Source organism: Bufo gargarizans, chromosome 1 (genome assembly GCF_014858855.1).
Source record: "Bufo gargarizans isolate SCDJY-AF-19 chromosome 1, ASM1485885v1, whole genome shotgun sequence".
NCBI classification, from domain to species: domain Eukaryota; kingdom Metazoa; phylum Chordata; class Amphibia; order Anura; family Bufonidae; genus Bufo; species Bufo gargarizans.
The window spans coordinates 265,295,334-265,316,504 of record NC_058080.1 but is presented as its reverse complement, the minus strand read 5'-3'; the positions used below and the strand labels follow the sequence as shown (position 1 = coordinate 265,316,504).

Sequence of the window (21,171 nt, the reverse complement as noted above, 5' to 3'; positions counted from 1 at the left end):
AACATGCCATAAGTCCCAGGTTCGGACTCATAATGAAGTTCATTCGTGCATACTACTCACAGTAACGGCGCATACGCAAGATTAAAGGGGTTCTCCGGGCTCTCCTATATTGATGACCTATCCTCAGGATAGGTCATCAATATCAGAGCGGCGGGGGTCCAACACCAGGCTACGCCACCGATCAGCTGTATGATGAGACAGCATGCGCTGTGTGCACGTGCCGTCTCCCATCTCTCTTCCTGTTCACTGCTGCTTTGCCATAGACAGCAGCAGTGATCGGGGCACAAGGACAGACGGGAGACGGCAAGTGCGCACAGAGGGCGCCGTCTCCTCATTAAGCTGATCGGTGGGGGTGCCTGGTGTCGGACCCCCGCCAATCTGATATTAATGACCTATCCTGAGGATAGGTCATCAATATTAAAAGCCCAGAGAACGCCTTTAAGATGGTATCGAGAGATCTGCACCATCTTAATGTGGCCTCATGGAAAAGAATACATTTTTACAGTACCTCTACCACAGTAAAGATAATAATATGAACGAATCGGATTCGCCTGCATTGGGATGAACCAATTCGCTCATCACTAATTCAGTGCCATTGCCACAGGTGTATAAAATCCAGCCCCCTAACCATGCAGTCTGCCTTTACAAAGATTTGTGAAAGAATGGGTCGTTCTAAAGAACTCACTAAATTCAAGCGTTGCACTGTAATAGGATGCCATCATTGTAAGAAGTCAGGTTGTGAAAGTGCAGCACAAAGAATGCATTACATCACCAAGCACAATGGTACGTGTCGGATGGAGTCGTGTAAGGCCCCTTTCACACAAGCGAGTTTTCTGCGCGGGTGCAATGCGTGACGTAACCGCATAGCACCCGCACTGAATCCTGACCCATTAATTTCAATGGGTTTGTGTACATGAGCGTTTTTTTCATGCATCAGTTCTGAGTTGAATGAAAAATGCAGCATGTTCTATATTCTGCATTTTTCACGCAGCCCTGGCCCCATAGAAGTGAATGGGGCTTCAGTGAAAAACGCATTGTATCAGAAAACAAGTGCGGATGCGATGCATTTTTCACTGATGGTTGCTAAGAGATGTTGTTTGCAAACTTTCAGTTTTTTATCACACGCCTGAAAAATGCATCAAAACGCATTGCACCCGCACGGAAAAATATTTATGCAAATGCAATCGCAGACAAAAATGACTGAACTTGCTTGCAAAATGGTGCGAGTTTCACTGAACGCATCCGGAGCCAATCCGTATCATTCATGTGAAAGGGGCCTAAGACTATATTCACACTGCCGCTAAAAACTGTTAAAACTTTGCATTTGTGTGTGACAAATTTTTTATCCATTTCCCAACCATCTTTAATGGCCACTTGTCCTCTGTTCACCACCCGGTTTTAAAAAAAATAAAAAACAGATGAATTTCATTGGCCTTCAAGGCTGACAATCTAACTATAAATATATAATAGTGTAGGTTGCAAAAAACGATGGCCCTGATCTATCATACCTTCACTCCAGAAGACGATTGCGCAAAAATCTGCAACTTTTTGCACTCAGTCACTTGCATGCAAATTTTTGACTTTTTGCATTTTTAAACCACTAACTTACTTAAAATATTCTCCTCATGATAAATTCCCCCCTATATGCAGATCTATTCATTATATTTTTTACTTTTTACAGATTTATGGTGACCAAAAACTCCTGGGGTCATCTACTAACATAGGGATCCTCCGGTCCACCTGCCAGCTCACCTGGACTACCATCAAGGCAACAGTGCAGCCTTCGACACCAGAAGACTGGATGCAGATTTCAGGCGCATTTTAAATTGCGGTACATTTTCCTTACTGCATAAGGGGATTAGAAGGAAAGCACATCTGCGCTCCCATTTCTATAATTACTAACAGTATTTTTCAGTGGTGCTCTAGGACTTGGCTTACAGCGATTAACAGTTTGTGATTGTGGATACTGGAGCCTATGGAAGAAATGTGGATGCTGGCACCTTTAGAGCTTCCAGGATGGGGGAGAAACTTACAGGATTTAACACCCAGTAGTGCATATTTAAAGGGGTTTTCCTCACGATAGGTCATCAATATCAGATGGGCAGGGCTCCGACACCAGGCAACTCCGCTGATAGAAACATAGAATGTGTCGGCAGATAAGAACCATTTGGCCCATCTAGTCTGCCCAATATACTGAATACTATGGATAGCCCCTGGCCCTATCTTATATGAAGGGTGGCCTTATGTCTATCTCATGCATGCTTAAAGAGGATGCTTTCATCAGAAAAAAGTATGTAAACTGACTATACCGACGTGTAGAGCGGCGCCCAGGGATCCCCCTGCACTTACTGTTATCCCAGGGCGCCGCTCCGTTCTCCGGTTATAGCCTCTGGTATGTTCCTACTTAGCCTGGCTATTAGCTGAGCGCTGCGATTGGCCAGCGCTACAGCATAGGAGAAAGAGACCGCGGCAGGTTCCCCTGGGTGGAGCCTAAGTTCCCCCGGGTGGAGCCTAAGTAGGAACATACCGGAGGCTATAACCGGAGAACGGAGCGGCGCCCGGGGATAACAGTAAGTGCAGGGGGATCCCTGAGCGCCGCTCTACACGTCGGTATAGTCAGTTTACATACTTTTTCCTGGTGAAAGGTCCTCTTTAAACTCCTTCATTGTATTTGCAGCTACCACTTCTGCAGGAAGGCTATTCCATGCATCCACTACTCTCTCAGTAAAGTAATACTTCCCGATATTACTTTTAAACCTTTGCCCCTCTATTTTAAAACTATGTCCTCTTGTAGCAGTTTTTCTTCTTTTAAAGAGGACCTTTCACCAGAATAAAACTTCTAAAGTAACTATACAGGTATGTAGAGCGGCGTCCAGGGACCCCCATGCACTTACTGTTATACCTGGGCGCCGCTCTGTTCTCCCGTTATTGCCTCCGGTATCTTCATAGTTAGGCTCCACCCAGGGGAACCTGCCGTCGGCTCATTCACCCATGCTGTAGTGCTGGCCAATCGCAGCGCTCAGCTAATAGCCTGAGAGAGAAAAAAGCCTCTCAGGCTATGAGCTGAGCACTGTGATTGGCCAGCACAGCAGCATGGGAGAAGGAGGCGCCGGCAGGTTCCCCTGGGTGGAGCCTAACTATGAAGATACCGGAGGCAATAATGGGAGAACGGAGCGGCGCCCAGGTATAACAGTAAGTGCAGGGGGGTCCCTGGGCGCCGCTCTACATGCCTGTATAGTTACTTTAGAAGTTTTATTCTGGTGAAAGGTCCTCTTTAAATATTCTCTCCTCTTTAACCTTGTTGATTCCCTTTATGTATTTAAAAGTTTCTATCATATCCCCTCTGTCTCGTCTTTCTTCCAAGCTATACATGTTAAGGTCCTTTAATCTTTCCTGGTAAGTTTTATCCTGCAATCCATGTACCAGTTTAGTAGCTCTTCTCTGAACTCTCTCCAAAGTATCAAAATCCTTCTGGATATGGTCTCCAGTACTGAGCACAATACTCCAAATGAGGTCTCACTAGTGCTCTGTAGAGTGGCATGAGCACCTCCCTCTTTCTACTGGTAATGCCTCTCCCTATACACCCAAGCATTCTGCTAGCATTTCCTGCTGCTCTATGACATTGTCTGCCTACCTTTAAGTCTTCTGAAATAATGATCCCTAAATCCCTTTCCTCAGATACTGAGGTTAGGACTGTATCACTGATTTTATATTCTGCTCTTGGGTTTTTAAGTCCCAGGTGCATTATCTTGCACTTATCAACATTAAATTTTAGTTGCCAGATTTTTGACCATTCCTCTAGCTTTTTTCGATTTGGTGTATCCCTCCAGGAACATCAACCCTGTTATAAATCTTTGTGTCATCAGCAAAAAGACCATTACCATCGAGGCCTTCTGCAATTTCGCTGATAAAGATATTAAACAATATGGGTACCAGAACAGATCGCTGAGGTACCCCACTGGTAACAAGACCATGGTCTGTATATACTCTATTGACTACAACCCTCTGTTGCCTGTCCCTCAGCCACTGCCTAATCCATTCAACAATATGGGAGTCCAAGCCCAAAGACTGCAATTTATTGATCAGCTGTATGAGGAGAAGGGACACGTTGTCTCCTGTCTCACTTCCTGTTTGATGCTATGTAGACAGCGAACAGGAAGAGAGACCGAGTGCCTTCTCTTCATGCAGCCGATCGGTGGCGGACCCCCGCCAATCTGATATTGATGACCTATCCTGCGGATAGGTCATCAATATTAAAAGCCTGGAAAACCCCTTTAATTACCAGCTCACTAGAGCTTGCCAGTACTCTAAGTGCACTTTCAGGATCCTTGTCTGTAAGTGGAGAGTGTTCCAGTCGGCTACTCAGATTGATCCGGAGAATGTGGAATTGTTCATCAAAGCTTGCATTCTCCTCCACAGTTTCGTTCAGATCCACAATGGATTGTGATCTTGAACAAAGTTTCTCTTCCTTAGCTTTCCCTCTGGACACTACACAACATGGAAGACCAGGATCTTCCAGCATGAGGATTAGGGAATTCAGTACAGACTACTTCCTAACCACAGAGGTTTTATTCCATGGTAGCAAGACTACATCTGATTGGGTTGTTGACTGTTTGCATGGACCATCTAACAGTATTTGCTGATCATTTTTTGTTTCAGTTTATAGTTTGCCCAAACCATATATTTTTTTTATTTAGCACCAAGTTATAAGTGATAATATTTTTTATTATTTTCGAGATTTCATTTTGTTTGATTTATTATTTATTTTTGAATATAGTTTATATGGTAATTATTTCATGAACATTTTGGCAAAAATAAAAATCTAATACCTCATTAACGGATTGATAATGTTTTAATAAAGATTTATTTGTCTGTGTTTCGTTGTTTAAAAATAATAATAATTTCATTGCCGATATTGAACAAAACAGCAGTTTGCACCAAAGGTACAGAGAGAACTGAGCAGTCTTGCGCTCTGCTGTTTCCATAGTTTCCCCTATGACAGAATGGGATCTGTGGAAACAGCGTAGCTTGCTTTGCTAGGCTGTTTTCATAGCTTTGAGAAACTAGGACTACACAGTGGACACATCCTGCTGTGTCCACTATATTATTTCCTTCAAACAAACCACCTTAACACCTACCAAAGTGTTATACCAGAATGAAAAAGTTCCCTTTGTAGACGTCAGCATTATGTTCACAACACATTTCTTGTTGGTGCAAAAAACAAACACCACTTTTTTACTTTTTGCTCCATCCAAAAAAGGTTTCTTTGTCCCACCTCCCAACCACCGAAAGAAAGTGGTCCCTCAAGTAATATTAAATGGTTCTAAGATGATCCATAAATCTTTGCCTCACCAGGTGCTAGGCTGCACTGCTGATCCCGAAGCCAGATATTTCATTCTCTCATTACTAATTGGTGGACGTGAATTCACTTTTCTTAACGCCTATGCCCCCAACCAAAACCAGGCCTCCTTTATTCTGGACCTAGTTGATAAAGCCAGGGCTGTGGAGTCGGTAGATAAATGCTCCAACTCCGACTCCTCAGTTTTTGGTACTTCCGACTCCTTTGTATTTAATATGCGAATGTCATTACCATGTCATTACCACAGAACTACAAGCTAGGAAGCTGCTGCCTTCTCCTTTGTATGCTGATCTTCTGAAGACAGGGCAGTGGGAGGATCCAGGAAGGGGCATTTATTGTACAACATGATCTCCCTAGTAGAATCCCATAGTCATGTTTAAAGTTTAAGCTAACAATCGAGTTTACAAGTTTTTATAGCCTTCGCTGAATGACAGCAGTTTTTCAAATGGTTTACAGCTTCAGTCTTGAACTATTGATTATCCATTCCCTTCACTTATTACAAGTGTCTAGTCCAGCAAAAAACATATTTACTTAATCAGTTATCAGCTAGAGGCTAGGTTAACCATGGGCGTTGCGTTCCCTGTAACAGCGGAACACAACACAATGGAAAGTATAAGTATTGCCGCTCCTTAACTGTGCGTTGCGTGCCACATAGTGAAGCATATGAAAAGCATGCTTCTTCATGGTCACTTAACGTGTTCGTTTTGCGGTAACGTGACGCACTGCATGCATTGGCCTTTATTCTTACAGTAGAGAAGTACCGTATTTTTCGCAAAAGTGGGGGGAAAATAGCAGTGCGTCTTATGGGGCGAATGCTACGACCGTCCGGTGAATAGGCTGAGAGGGAGGAGGGGCTGGGGGCCGGCATCTGTTTCTGTAATGGCAGCGGGGCCCGTTGCAGTCACTGTATTCTACTACACCGGGCTCCGCTCACTGTAGTATACAGTAATCATATCTAACTTGTGGGTATTGTTAAAGTATTCCAATCATCTTAAAAACTTCTTGGCAGTCAGGAGGCCGGGCGGGCGCTCGTAGCGTAGCTCATTACGTCACGCGCCTGCTCCGCCCACTTTATGAATGAAGCAGGCACCGGGCCCCGCTGCCATTACAGAAACAGATGCAGGGACACTATTATGGGGGGGGGGGGGGAATCTGTGGATGACACATAAGATAAGATGCTATATATGTGTCATCCACAGATGCCCCTACAATGATCCCCCATAACAGTGCCACCCACAGATGCCCCCATAACAGTGCCACCCACAGATGCCCCCATAACAGTGTCATCCACAGACCACCATTAGTTCAAAACCCACCAAAAGCACACCTTTTGGTTCAAATTTTTTTTTTCTTATTTTCCTCCTCAAAAACCTAGGTGCGTCTTATAGGGCGAAAAATACGGTAACTAATTAGAACCTTTTGTGAATTGGGACATTTAATATTCCAATTTAAATCTAGTAGGAGTCGGTTAATTTTTTGTCTACTCCGACTCCAGGTACCCAAAATTGCCTCCGACTCCTCGACTCCGACTCCACAGCCCTGGATAAAGCCCTTCCCCTGATCCGAGGAACGGTCGTCTTCTGTGGCGACTTTAACCTTACTCTTGACCCCACACTCGATATTTCGACCGGACGTGCCTCCCTTACCCTACTCCACAATTAAAAAAGTTAAAAGAGCATTCCTCCAATTACAACTCTGTGACCCATGGCGCCTCCAGCACCCAGCAGACAAAGACTGGTTCTGCCTCTCACAGCCGCATAGACTATAGTCTCCTCCAACAACCAGATCTATTGTGGTTGAACTCCACACAAATAGGCAATATCCGGTGGTCAGACCATGCCCCAAAATTCTGCTCTCTAAACCTCCCCTTCCTTACTAAAAACGAATGGACTTGACGCCTGAACGAATCTCTCCTTCTCGACCCGGTGTGCACTGCTTATCTTACCAGTACTGTGTCAGACTTCCTGTCGGATCACAGTGCAGACGCCACTCCTCTTCCAATGAAATGGGAAGCCCTGAAGTGTGTCTTGCGCGGTGTCTTTATTAAACATGGATCCCATCTCGAGAAGGAGAAAGCACAGTCCCTCAAATTTGCATTACAAAAAGTCGCCTCCTTGGAACTTGACCACAAGCGAGCACTCTCCTTGTCAACTCGCCGTGATCTTCAAAACGCACGTTTGGATGCCAAACGCTTGTTAGAAGAGTCCTACAAATGTATGATACAAATATTTCAAAGCAAATTTTACGAATATGGTAATAAGAGTGGGCGCATGTTGGCATGGGCTCTTGGGGAAAAAAATGGCTGTTTCACATATCCCTGCGAACAAAAAACAAACAAAAAACTTTGGATCGCATGGTACACACCACCACAGATATTGTGTATTCTTTCCATTCCTTTTATTCGGAGCTCTACAACCTGACCCGAGCTTCCTTAACACAGGCAGATTAAACACCTGAACCCTCCTTTCAGCTTCCCAAATTATCTGCACTAGAATCTGCTGGTTTGGAGATGCGATTCACGAAAGTAGAGCTCCAAACGGTTCTCAAATCCTTGCCAGGGGGTAAGAGCCCAGGTCCTGACGGGCTCACAGCAAGGTTATACAAATCCTTTGCGACCTCCCTTTCCCCTTTTATCCTACAGGTTTTTAATGCAGTGTCTCCTGGGCTTCCCTTCCCAGCACAGGCCACTCAGGCCCATATTGCGGTCATCCAAAAATCTGGTAAGGACCCGCACTTATGTGCTAGCTATCGTCCTATCTCTCTCCTGAATGTAGATCTAAAAATATTCGCCAAATTGATGGCGAATAGGTTAAATGCACTCTTAGGCCTCATGCACACGACCGTTGTGTGCATCCGTGGCCGTTGTGCTGTTTTCAGTTTTTTTTTGCGGACCCATTGACTCTCAATGGGTCCGTGGAAAAATCGGAAAATGCACCGTTTTGCAGCCGAGACCGTGATCCGTGTATCCTGTCCGTCAAAAAAATAGGACCTGTCCTATTTTTTGGACGGACAACGGTTCACGGACCCATTCAAGTCAATGGGTCCGTGAAAGAACACGGATGCACACAAGATTGGCATCCGTGTCCGTGATCCGTGGCCGTAGGTTACTTTCATACAGACGGATCCGAAGATCCGTCTGCATAAAAGCTTTTTCAGAGCTGAGTTTTCACTTCGTGCTGCACCTGAAGGGGTTAATTGTGCGTATCATAGCCCCCTGTAAGAGATTAGGGGCTGCCAGGCAGCAGGGGGCAGACCCCTCCCCCCTCCCCAGTTTGAATATCATTGGTGGCAGTGTGCGGCCTCCCCCGGCCCCCTCCCTCCCTCTATTGCATTATTAACATTGGTGGCCAGTGTGCCGCCTCCCCTGGCCCCCCTCCCTCCCTCTATTGCATTATTAAACATCGGTGGCAGTGTGCGGCATCCCCTGGCCCCCCTCCCTCCCTCTATTGCATTATTAAACATTGGTGGCAGTGTGCGGCCTCCCCCGGCCACCCTCCCTCCCTCTATTGCATTATTAAACATTGGTGGCAGTGTGCTGCATCCCCCCGGCCCCCCTCCCTCCCTCTATTGCATTATTAAACATTGATGGCAGTGTGCGCCGCACAGACCTGTCACTTACCAGTAGGAGGAGCTCCCGGACGGAAACAGACATCGCAGCAGCCAGCAGGTAAGTATGATGCTTCTACTATTGCTAAGTAACCATGGCAACCAGGACTGCAGTGGCGTCCTGGTTGCCATGGTTACCGATCGGAGCCCCAGCGATTAAACTGGGACTCCGATCGGAACTCCGCTGCCACCAATGATGGGGGGGGAGGAGAGGGGATGCCGCACACTGCCACCAATGTTTAATAATGCAATAGAGGGAGGGAGGGGGGCCGGGGGATGCCGCACACTGCCACCAATGTTTAATAATGCAATAGAGGGAGGGAGGGGGGCCGGGGGATACATGCCAATCCGGACATCTCGGAAATAATGATCGGAGAAAGTGAATACAAATGTGCGGCTTTTGCAGATGACCTCCTGCTCTATATAACTAATCCCCACATTTCTCTGCCGTCTTTGCTCCATGAGATCTCCCGTTTCAGTGAGTGGACCATCTTCAAAATCAACATGTTCAAGTCAGAGGCCTTGGTTGTCTCCCTATCTAGTGCACTGGTTTCTTCCTTCAAAACCTCCTTTCTCTTTTCCTAGCCACCAAATCACCGCTGACCTAACGCGGCTTTTTAGACTAAACTTGACCCCTCTCCTCCAACAATTCCAGAAGGACCTTGGAAAGCCTGGCGCCGAAGGGATTTTTCCTGGTTCGGAAGGATTAGCATCCTGAAAATGACTATGCTACCAAAACTACTCTAGCTCCTGCAGACTATACCCCTGCATATTCCATCCATATTCTGGTCTCACATACGCCGATGCTTCATGCAATTCGTGTGGTCACCCGGTAAGCTACGAATTAAATGGGAAATAATGACCTGTTCTAAGGAGGGGTAGGTAACATTCAAGTCTTGGGTTCGCATATGACTCCTCCCCCTGCTCTATAACAGTCCTACCATGGCTAACAGGCACTACACGTCCCAATCTCTCTAAGTTATCCTTTACAGCCCATCATACGTTTGCAACGTTAACATCCATAAGTCGCCACACCACACTAATTGACCCTAAAGGTCCTCTGGTTCCGATAACGGACCATCCTCGCTTCCGTCCGGACGCTCATCTCGGCCCTTCCTCCGGGGCACGAAGACTAGCCCGATCAGATTTTGCCATGTCCTCTCGGGATCCTCACTGAAACCTCTACCTCAACTACTTGGGATCCCCACCCCATGAACCCACAACTCTTTTGAATATTTACAACTAAAGCACTAACACTCATCCATATGTAAATCCCACACATTGACTTAAAACCTGTGCAGCTCCACCTCAGCTATTTTTAGAAACATATCAACCATATATAAACTGCTGATACATCAACGCTCCTCGTGTCCTCCTCTATTCTGACAGGCCTGGAAACAGGACTTGGGTATTCCTTTCACCCCAGTCCAATGGAATAGACGTTTTCTTCTATCTCACAAAGCACTGATCTCTACTAGAGCCCAAGAAACGAGTTACACAATTATATCCAGATGGTACAGAGTACCTGCGTTGCTCCATAAATGGTTCCCCACAGTGTCAGATCGCTGCTGGAGATGTCACACGGAAGAGGGTACTATGATCCATATCTGGTGGCATTGTACTATTGTACGTCCTTTTTGGAACCTTGTACACAGGATTATCAGAGAAGTAACGGGCATCCCCATCCAGAATTCCCCAGAAGCTCTTCTATTGTTTATACTTGACCTGAATATCCCTGCCTACAAAAACTCCCTTTTGAAATATATGGTCCAGGCAGCAAAAACAGTAATATCACGTAATTAAAAATTAATTTCTTCCCCATGACCAGAGGAGTGGTTTGAGGAGATTGCTCTATACCAGAGAATGGAGGACCTTATTTGTTTGACGCCCTTGGATACCTCATGATACTCGAAGACGAAGGACGCATTCCGTTCCTCAGAAACTTTTCGCAACATACAACTGTAAATTCCGCATATCTAGACACTGTCATCTTTTAAAATACGCAGCATGTCAATTTATTTTATTTTTCCTGACCGGATTTCCTTCATTTTGTAATTATACTATTACTGGAGGAAATAATGGGGAAATTACTATTAATGGAGGCACAAATGGAGCCATTATTAATTCTGGGGGGGCACTAATGGGGTCATTACTATTACTGGGGGCAATAATGGGGACATTACTATTACTGGAGGTATTATTAATTCTGGGGGACGCTAATGGAGGCATCCACAGGATGCAGAGATAATTGAAAATGGGACATGCTACAGGTGTCACGGGACCGCAGGACAGCCACTGAAACCTGGGACTGTCCCGCCAGATACGGGACGCTCAGGAGGTATGCGTTTGGTGTGGAAAAACTTGAGCCAATGCGCCGTCAATTACAATAAAATGACAGTAAAACAAACATGTAACATGATGGAAATATGAATTAGGATTTCAAATGCTGCTCAGATTGTGCATCCAAACTACAGTACAAGTGAAGGGCGTCTACCAAACTCTGTTCACACACGATAGAAATATGCACGCCCCATATGGCACAGATTGCGGCAGATTTCATAGTTTACATATGGCTCTGCTGCGTGGCGCTGCCCTCATCAGCATGGCAATCATTGGTGAAGACAACTACTTGTGTCTGAATGGAAAAGTGACAGTTTTTTGCTGTTTGGGCCAGTCTGTGTGCGGTCTGTAAAACACAGTCCACATGACGGATACATGTTTCAAACCAACCTCGGTTCCGCTGATCCGATCTCGCTGAATGATAGAAAACTACAACTGAACTACTGAGCACATCCTCCCACGTCAATCCATATTACTACAATAAATTATTCAGCCTTGGGCGCCTGACCTGACATTTTCAAAGCTGTGCCATTGACTCTGACCTGCTGTGATTTCAGAAGGCAGCATAGAAAATAAGAGAGATAAAACCATGTGTAAGGCCGCCGATCAGCAGCATTCCTAACAGGTCTGTTTAGGACATCCCATGAAATGACAATTCTGGAGCAAATATGTAGTGCTGGTCCTCTATTATTCCTCCTAAAAATAGATTAAGGCTACTTTCACACCTGCGTTCAGGTGTCCGCTCGTGAGCTCTGTTTGAAGGGGCTCACAAGCGGCCCTGAACGCAGCCGTCTGGCCCTAATGCATTCTCAGTGGAGGCGGATCCACTGAGAATGCATCCGTCTGCCAGCGCTCAGCCTCCGCTCAGTGAGCGGACACCTGAACGCTGCAAGCTGCGTTCAGCTGTCCGCCAGGCCGTGCGGAGGCGAGCGGATCCGTTCCGACTTATAATGGAAGTCAATGGGGACGGATCCGCTGAAGATGACACCATATGGCTCAATCTTCAAGCGGATCCGTCCCCCATTGACTTTCAATGTAAAGTCTGAACGGATCCGCTCGGGCTACTTTCACACTTAGAAAATTTTTCTAAGTTATAATGCAGACGGATCCGTTCTGAACGGAGCCACCGTCTGCATTAATATGAGCTCGAACGCTAGTGTGAAAGTAGCCTAATAAATTGACAACTGGGTGTTTCCCTGCCACTGTTCAATCATTGCTAACTACGTCAGAGCATGTAGGGACTCACCCCTTTGACAAGGGGAATGGCAACACACAGTTGTAAATTTATTCCTAAATCTCTAGGGCCAATAATAAAAGACTGGTATGACTCGGCGTTTACGAAATTATGTTCCAGAATTGTTATTTTATGGAGAATACAAGTATTTAGTAAAATCCACATCAGGAGAGGTGACAGGTCCTCCTCAAGCAGCGTGTAATGATAGCCAACGCAGCTGTATACGTGTGTATGCAGTAAGCTCCCTCTAGAGGCGGCTGCAGGCAGAAAGAATTTGATCATTTTGGCCAGGTTTACGTTTTGCCTTATTTTCCAATTGCATTGCGTTTACGGTAATCGCAGCAAAACACTGCAAAGCGTAATGCCCAGCTATAGGGTACTGTAAATGCTGGGTGTCACACACAGGAACCGTATGTGGAAAATCCAGAGCCTTTACAGTGGCAGTGAAGTGGACGAGATTTAGTGAAATCTTAGGCCTCATGCACACGACCGTTGTGTGCATCCGTGGCCGTTGTGCCGTTTTCCGTTTTTTTTCGCGGACCCATTGACTTTCAATGGGTCCGTGGAAAAATCGGAAAATGCACCGTTTTGCAGCCGAGGCCGTGATCCGTGTATCCTGTCCGTCAAAAAAATATGACCTGTCCTATTTTTTGGACGGACAACGGTTCACGGACCCATTCAAGTCAATGGGTCCGTGAAAGAACACGGATGCACACAAGATTGGCATCCGTGTCCGTGATCCGTGGCCGTAGGTTGCTTTCATACAGACGGATCCGAAGATCCGTCTGCATAAAAGCTTTTTCTGATCTAAGTTTTCACTTCGTGAAAACTCATTTCCGACAGTATATTCTAACACAGAAGCGTTCCCATGGTGATGGGGACGCTTCTAGTTAGAATACACTGCAAACTTTGTACAAGACTGCCCCCTGCTGCCTGGCAGCACCCGATCTCTTACAGGGGGATATGATAGCACAATTAACCCCTTCAGGTGCGGCACCTAAAGGGGTTAATTGTACTATCATATTCCCCTGTAAGAGATCAGGGCTGGGGCAGACCCCCCCCCCCCCCTCCCCAGTTTGAATATCGTTGGTGGCACAGTGTGCGCCCACCATCGCCCCCCCCTTCCTCCCTCTATAGTTAAAAATCGTTGGTGGCACAGTGTGCGCCCACCATCGCCCCCCCTTCCTCCCTCTATAGTTAAAAATCGTTGGTGGCACAGTGTGCGCCCACCATCGGCCCCCCCTCTCTCTATAGTAGTAACAACCATTGGTGGCAGTGTGCGGCCTCCCATTCCCCCCCCCCCACCACAGTAGAAGATTCATACTTACCTGCTTGCTGCTGCGATGTCTGTGACCGGCCGGGAGCTCCTCCTACTGGTAAGTGACAGTTCTTTAGCAATGCGCCGCACAGACCTTTCACTTACCAGTAGGTGGAGCTCCCGGCTGGTCACAGACATCGCAGCAGCAAGCAGGTAAGTATGAATCTTCTACAATTGTACTATTGCTAAGTAACCATGGCAACCAGGGATGCAGTAGCTTCCTGGTTGCCATGGTTACCGATCGGAGCCCCAGCGATTAAACTGGGACTCCGATCGGAACTCCGCTGCCACCAATGATGGGGGGGGGGGGGGGGGAATGGGAGGCCGCACACTGCCACCAATGGTTGTTACTACTATAGGGAGAGGGGGGCCGATGGTGGGCGCACACTGTGCCACCAACGATTTTTAACTATACAGGGAGGAATGGGGGGGGCGATGGTGGGCGCACACTGTGCCACCAACGATTTTTAACTATAGAGGGAGGAGGGGGGGGGGGGGCGATGGTGGGCGCACACTGTGCCACCAACGATATTCAAACTGGGGAGGGGGGGGGCTGCCCCCTGCTGCCTGGCAGCCCAGATCTCTTACAGTGCGGCACCTGAGGAGTTAATTGTGCTGATCACGGCCCCCTGTAAGAGATCGGGTGCTGCCAGGCAGCAGGGGGCAGTCATGTACACAGTTTTTCAGTGTATTCTAACCTGAAGCGTCCCCATCACCATGGGAACGCCTCTGTGTTAGAATATACTGTCGGAAATGAGTTTCACGATGTAGCTCATATCCGACAGTATATTCTAACATAGAGGCGTTCCCATGGTGATGGGGACGCTTCAAGTTATGTTCGGGTGTCCGCCTGGCCGTGCGGAGGCAAGCGGATCCGTCCAGACTTATAATGTAAGTCAATGGGGACGGATCCGTTTGAAGATGACACACTGTGGCTCAATTTTCAAACGGATCCGTCCCCCATTGACTTTCAATGTAAAGTCTGGACGGATCCGTCTGAGGCTATTTTCACACTTTAGAAACGTTTTAACAATATAATGCAGACGGATCCGCTCTGAACGGAGCCACCGTCTGCACTATGAACACAAGTGTGAAAGTAAAGGGACGCCTGACTTTACATTGAAAGTCAATGAGGACGGATCCGTTTGCAATTGCACCATATTGTGTCAACGTCAAACGGATCCGTCCCCATTGACTTGCATTGTAATTCAGGACGGATCCGTTTGGCTCCGCACGGCCAGGCGGACGCCAAAACGACTTTTTTTTCATGTCCGTGGATCCTCCAAAAATCAAGGAAGACCCACGGACGAAAAAACGGTCACGGATCACGGACCCACGGACCCCGTTTTTGCGGGCCTCATATACAATGTATTTTCTTTCTGTGTCCGTTCCGTTTCCGTATGTCTGTTTCGCAAGAAAATAGAACATGTCCTATTATTATCCACATTACGGACAAGGACAGTACAATTCAATCAGGGGCCAGCTGTTCAGTTCCACAAAATACGGAACGCACACGGACGTCATTCATATTTTTTGCGGACCGCAAAATACATACGGTCGTATGCATGAGCCCTATGGGCTATAAACGTGACCTGATATGTTTTTGAAGTCCACAAACCGCGGATCCGCAAAACACGAATACCAGCCATGTGTATGCTGTTAGGGTTGTTGCGGGTATCGAAATTACGATACCCAATCAATACTTTTGTCCCCGTATCGATACGATACCGGGATTTCCATTTTTTCGATACTGGGCTGCGCTGCTGCTCAGGGGAGAAGAAAGCAGTCTCTCCATCCCCCTGTGCCATGCTTCTAATAATGATATGAGGACCTTTCATAGGTCCGGACTTTGTTAAGTAGCATTCCTGGGCGCCGCTCAGTTCGCCCGCTGTGCCCACGTTACCGTCTCCTGCTCCGTATGCTAATTACTACTATCGGAGCAATGGGCAGGAGACATCAACTTCTCTTCTGGGCGTTCCTTCTCCCTGGCTGTGACGTTCTGCGCTGTGATTAGACAGCGCTATGCCCAGGAGAGAAGCCGGTGTCTCCTGCCCATTGCTCCAATGGTAGTAATTAGCATACGGAGCAGGAGACTGTAACTAGCCCACAGCGAGCGAACGGCGCGGCGCCCAGGAATAATAGTAAGTGCAGGGAGATCCCTGGGCGCCTCTCTATGTAGCCTGCTACTTAGGCCCCTTTCACACGGGCGAGTTTTCCGCGCGGGTGCAATGCGTGAAGTGAACGCATTGCACCAGCACTGAATCCGGACCCATTCACTTCAATGGGGCTGTGCACATGAGCAGTGATTTTCACGCATCACTTGTGCGTTGCGTGAAAATCGCAGCAAGCTCTATTTTGTGCATTTTTCACGCAACGCAGGCCCCATAGAAGTGAACGGGGCTGCGTAAAAATCGCAAGCATCCGCAAACAAGTGCGGATGCGGTGCGATTTTCACGCACGGTTGCTAGGTGACGATCAGGATTGAGACCCGATCATTATTATTTTCCCTTATAACATGGTTATAAGGGAAAATAACTGCATTCTTAATACAGAATGCATAGTACAATAGCGCTGGAGGGGTTAAAAAATAAATAAATAAAAAAAAAATATATATATATATATATATATATATATATATATATATATATATATATATATAATAATAATAATTTAACTCACCTTAAGCCACTTGTTCGCGCAGCCGGCATCTCTTCTGTCTTCTTCTTTGAGGAATAGGACCATTGATGACATCACTACACTCGTCACATGATCCATCACCATGGTAAAAGATCATGTGATGGACGCAGTGATGTCATCAATGGTCCTATTCCTCAGAGAAGAAGACAGAAGAGATGCCGGCTGCGGAAACAAGTGGATTAAGGCGAGTTAAAAAAAAAAAAAAAAAAAAAAAATTTAACTCCTATTGTACTATGCATTCTGTGGGGTTAACTGCCGCTGATCTGCTGCCGGCACCCGCCTCCTGCATTAAAGGTTAATTATCATTGGTGGCGCAGTGCACCCCCCCAGTATTAAAATCATTGGTGGCAGTGGCCACAGAGTCCCTTCACCTCCTCCTCATTGGTGGTGCAGTGGCAGTTGATGGGGCTCTGATCGGTTACCATGGCAGCCAGGACGCTACTGAAGCCCTGACTGCCATGGTAATCTCCCTGCTGCTGTGTGCACAGAGCAGCAGGGAGATGTATAACATCCTATTCACCCTTTTAGAGCTCTATTTGGGTGAATAGGACAAGGGATTAAAAGACCCCAGGTTCTAGCCCCTAAGGGGAAAATAGTTATTAAATAAACTGTAAAAAAAAAAAAACACCAAAATATTACGTATAAATCACCCCCTTTCTCAATTTTACAAATAAAAAATATAAACAATAAATAAATAAACATGTTACATAATGCGGAATGCACGTGGCTTTTTTGGCGTTTTATTTTTTTTACGCGGTATCGAATGGTATCGAGTATCGCAATACTTTTTTATGGCATTGAAATCTAATAAAAAATTTGGTATCACAACAACTCTAGTATGCCGCTATTTTCTTTTTCCTGCTCTGCAAAATAGAAAAGGATAGGAGATGTTCTCCACAAAGATGCAACGTTCTCCATGCTCAAATAAATGAGACCAGTCTAAGTGAATATGAACTAGTGTAAGCGCTCCTGCACACGCCCCGTGCCCGGGCTGTGGACAGCAACCAGCTGTGTGCCCGCCGTTTGCAGACCTACCGCAAAAAAATAGAACATGTATTTTTCGCGGTCGGAGGCACAGACTGAGATCACATTGAAGTGCTCTGTAGTGGATGATCCGGAGCGCACACCGCCGCTGACCGTACAGTGCTAACCCGCTGTTTGCGTGCCACAATACGGGCACAGGACACACATTTATGTGGCTGAAAAAGAATCACCAGAGGTCAGACTAATAACAATACGACGAGTGTAATTCATCAACGCCTGTGTGCGACTTTTAATACATCTAATTTTATGGCCAAAAACAGGCGAACTTGATGAATGTGCCTCGTTTAGGGTGTATGCATAAATTACATTGAAAATTGCACAGTTTTACAATGTGAGTTTCACCTCATCACAGTACATGCAGTACAATGCGCCATGTGAACATACCCCGACGCTACTTCGGACGGTGCCGATTACCAACCCCCCGTAATACAGTTCACACAGGACATCAGCTAAAAAGTCTGCCGTGGATTTCCCAGCAAAAAAAATAATGAAAAATACACATTTATGAGGTTTCAGCTGCGGAAAGAGGCGATCCGCACCATAAACTGACGTGCCCACCACCGGGCACCTTACACTTCTAAAAAATCTCATCCACTTTGCCCGTGGGGTCTGAGAATCCGCAGCGGCATGTGTGAAGGCGCCCTATACAGACTGCACCCCGCTGTGAGAGAGGACTGGCATGGCTGCTTGGCATTTGGCATCCATGCTTAGGCCCTACAGCACAATTAGGTAGCCGAAATGGTTAAATAAGACTGAACAGGACAGACATGTACGGGGCACGCCCGGGTGCCTATAACACCAGCCCTGGGGTACTGCTGTGCTCATACCTGAGGCAGTCCGCCGCCACATACAGAGCTTCGGGGCGGACGCGCCCACCCTACTGTTTGTAAACACGCCACACGTGCGCACGCCACAGCCGCCCGATTCACGGACCGCGCGTAGTGAGCGCAGTGCTGCTCAGGCCCGCCTGCTGCGTGTGTTGTAACGTAAGTGGCGGAGAGCGGAAGCTGTGGAGAAATAGGCTCGTGCGTTCGCTGTGACTCGCTGTAGACTCATGTACTTGTGTGAACGGGGCATTGTACGCCAACAGGGTTTTTACATAAAGTATTATATATAGAGAGAGAGAGAGGTTGGTTGCCGGAATGGGAAGTGCGTTTTTGGATGGACATCACCCCCTGTGGCTCCCACGCAGTATAGTGCCCCCCTTCATATAGTCTAATGGCCCCTCACTGGGGGTTAAAGTACTGTATGGTGGGCCACTGGGGTCATTATACTGTAATGGTGCCCAACTTCCCACTGGGGTCATTATACTGTATGAGGGGGGACAGGAGGTCATTATACTGTGTGAGGGGCCCCTACACAGTATAATGAAACCCCAGAGGCCCCCTCACAAAGTATAATGAAACCCCAGAGGCCCCCCTCACACAGTATAATATAACCCCAGAGGCCCCCTCACACAGTATAATGAAACTCCAGAGGGCCCCCTCTCACAGTATAATGACCCCCTCACACAGTATAATGAAACCCCAGAGGCCCCCTCACACAGTATAATGAAACTCCAGAGGGCCCCCTCTCACAGTATAATGACCCCCTCACACAGTATAATGAAACCCCAGAGGCCCCCTCACACAGTATAATGTAACCCCAGAGGCCCCCCTCACACAGTATAATGAAACCCCAGAGGCCCCCCTCACACAGTATAATGAAACCCCAGAGGCCCCCTCACACAGTATAATGAAACCCCAGAGGCCCCCTCACACACAGTATAATGAAACCCCAGAAGCCCCCCTCACACAGTATAATGTAACCCCAGAGGCCCCCCTCACACAGTATAATGAAACCCCAGAGGCCCCCCTCACACAGTATAATGAAACCCCAGAGGCCCCCTCACACAGTATAATGAAACCCCAGAGGCCCCCTCACACACAGTATAATGAAACCCCAGAAGCCCCCTCACACAGTATAATGAAACCCCAGAGGCCCCCTCACACAGTATAATGAAACCCCAGAGACCCCTCACACAGTATAATGAAACCCCAGAGGCCCCCTCACACAGTATAATGAAACCCCAGATCCTCCTTCACACAGTATAATGAAACCCCAGAGGCCCCCCTCACACAGTATAATGAAACCCCAGAGGCCCCCTTACACAGTATAATGAAACCCCAGAGGGCCCCCTCACACAGTATAATGAAACCCCAGAGGGCCCCCCTCACACACAGTATAATGAAACCCCAGATCCCCCCTCACACAGTATAATTAAACCCCAGAGACCCCCCTCACACAGTATAATGAAACCCCAGAGGCCCCCTCACACAGTATAATGAATCCCCAGAGGCCCCTCACACACAGTATAATGAAACCCCAGAGGGCCCCCTCACACACAGTATAATGAAACCCCAGATCCCCCCTCACACAGTATAATGAAACCCCAGAGGCCCCCCTCACACAGTACAATGAAACCCCAGAGGCCCCCTCACACAGTATAATGAAACCCCAGAGGCCCCCTCACACACAGTATAATGAAACCCCAGAGGGCCCCCTCACACAGTATAATGAAATCCCAGAGGGCCCCCCTCACACAGTATAATGAAACCCCAGAGGCCCCCCTCACACAGTATAATGAAACCACAGAGGCCCCCCTCACACAGTATAATTAAACCCCAGAAACCCCTCACACAGTATAATGAAACCCCAGAGGCCCCCCTCACACAGTATAATGAAACCCCAGAGGCCCCCCTCACACAGTATAATGAAACCCCAGAGGCCCCCTCACACAGTATAATGAAACCCCAGAGGCCCCCCTCACACAGTATAATGAAACCCCAGAGGCCCCCTCACACAGTATAATGAAACCCCAGAGGGCCCCGACACAGTATAATGAAACCCCAGAGGCCCCCCTCACACAGTATAATGAAACCCCAGAGACCCCTCACACAGTATAATGAAACACCAGAGGCCCCCTCACACAGTATAATGAAACCCCAGAGGCCCCCTCACACAGTATAATGGCCCCTTCACACAGTATAATGAAACCCCAGAGGCCCCCTCACACAGTATAATGAAACCACAGAGGCCCCCCTCACACAGTATAATTAAACCCCAGAAACCCCTCACACAGTATAATGAAACCCCAGAGGCCCCCCTCACACAGTATAATGAAACCCCAGAGGCCCCCTTTACACAGTATAATGAAACCCCAGAGGCCCCCTCAAACACAGTATAATGAAACCCCAGAAGCCCCCCTCACACAGTATAATGAAACCCCAGAGGCCCCCTCACACAGTATAATGAAACCCCAGAGACCCCTCACACAGTATAATGAAACCCCAGAGGCCCCCTCACACAGTATAATGAAACCCCAGAGGCCCCCCTCACACAGTATAATGAAACCCCAGAGGCCCCCTTACACAGTATAATGAAACCCCAGAGGGCCCCCTCACACACAGTATAATGAAACCCCAGATCCCCCCTCACACAGTATAATGAAACCCCAGAGACCTCCCTCACACAGTATAATGAAACCCCAGAGGCCCCCTCACACAGTATAATGAAACCCCAGAGGTCCCCTCA

General features: G+C 47.3%; 1 protein-coding gene across 1 annotated transcript in view; it reads right to left on the bottom strand.

Moving 5' to 3' along the window:
• Window positions 1–18,521, bottom strand: part of FAM13A (family with sequence similarity 13 member A) — a 246,196-nt gene extending 227,675 nt beyond the window's left edge. The window contains exon 1 of the mRNA XM_044302842.1: window positions 18,426–18,521. The gene's annotated coding sequence lies outside the window, so the exon portion shown is untranslated. The remainder of the gene's footprint in view (window positions 1–18,425) is intronic.
• Window positions 18,522–21,171: the final 2,650 nt, after the last annotated feature.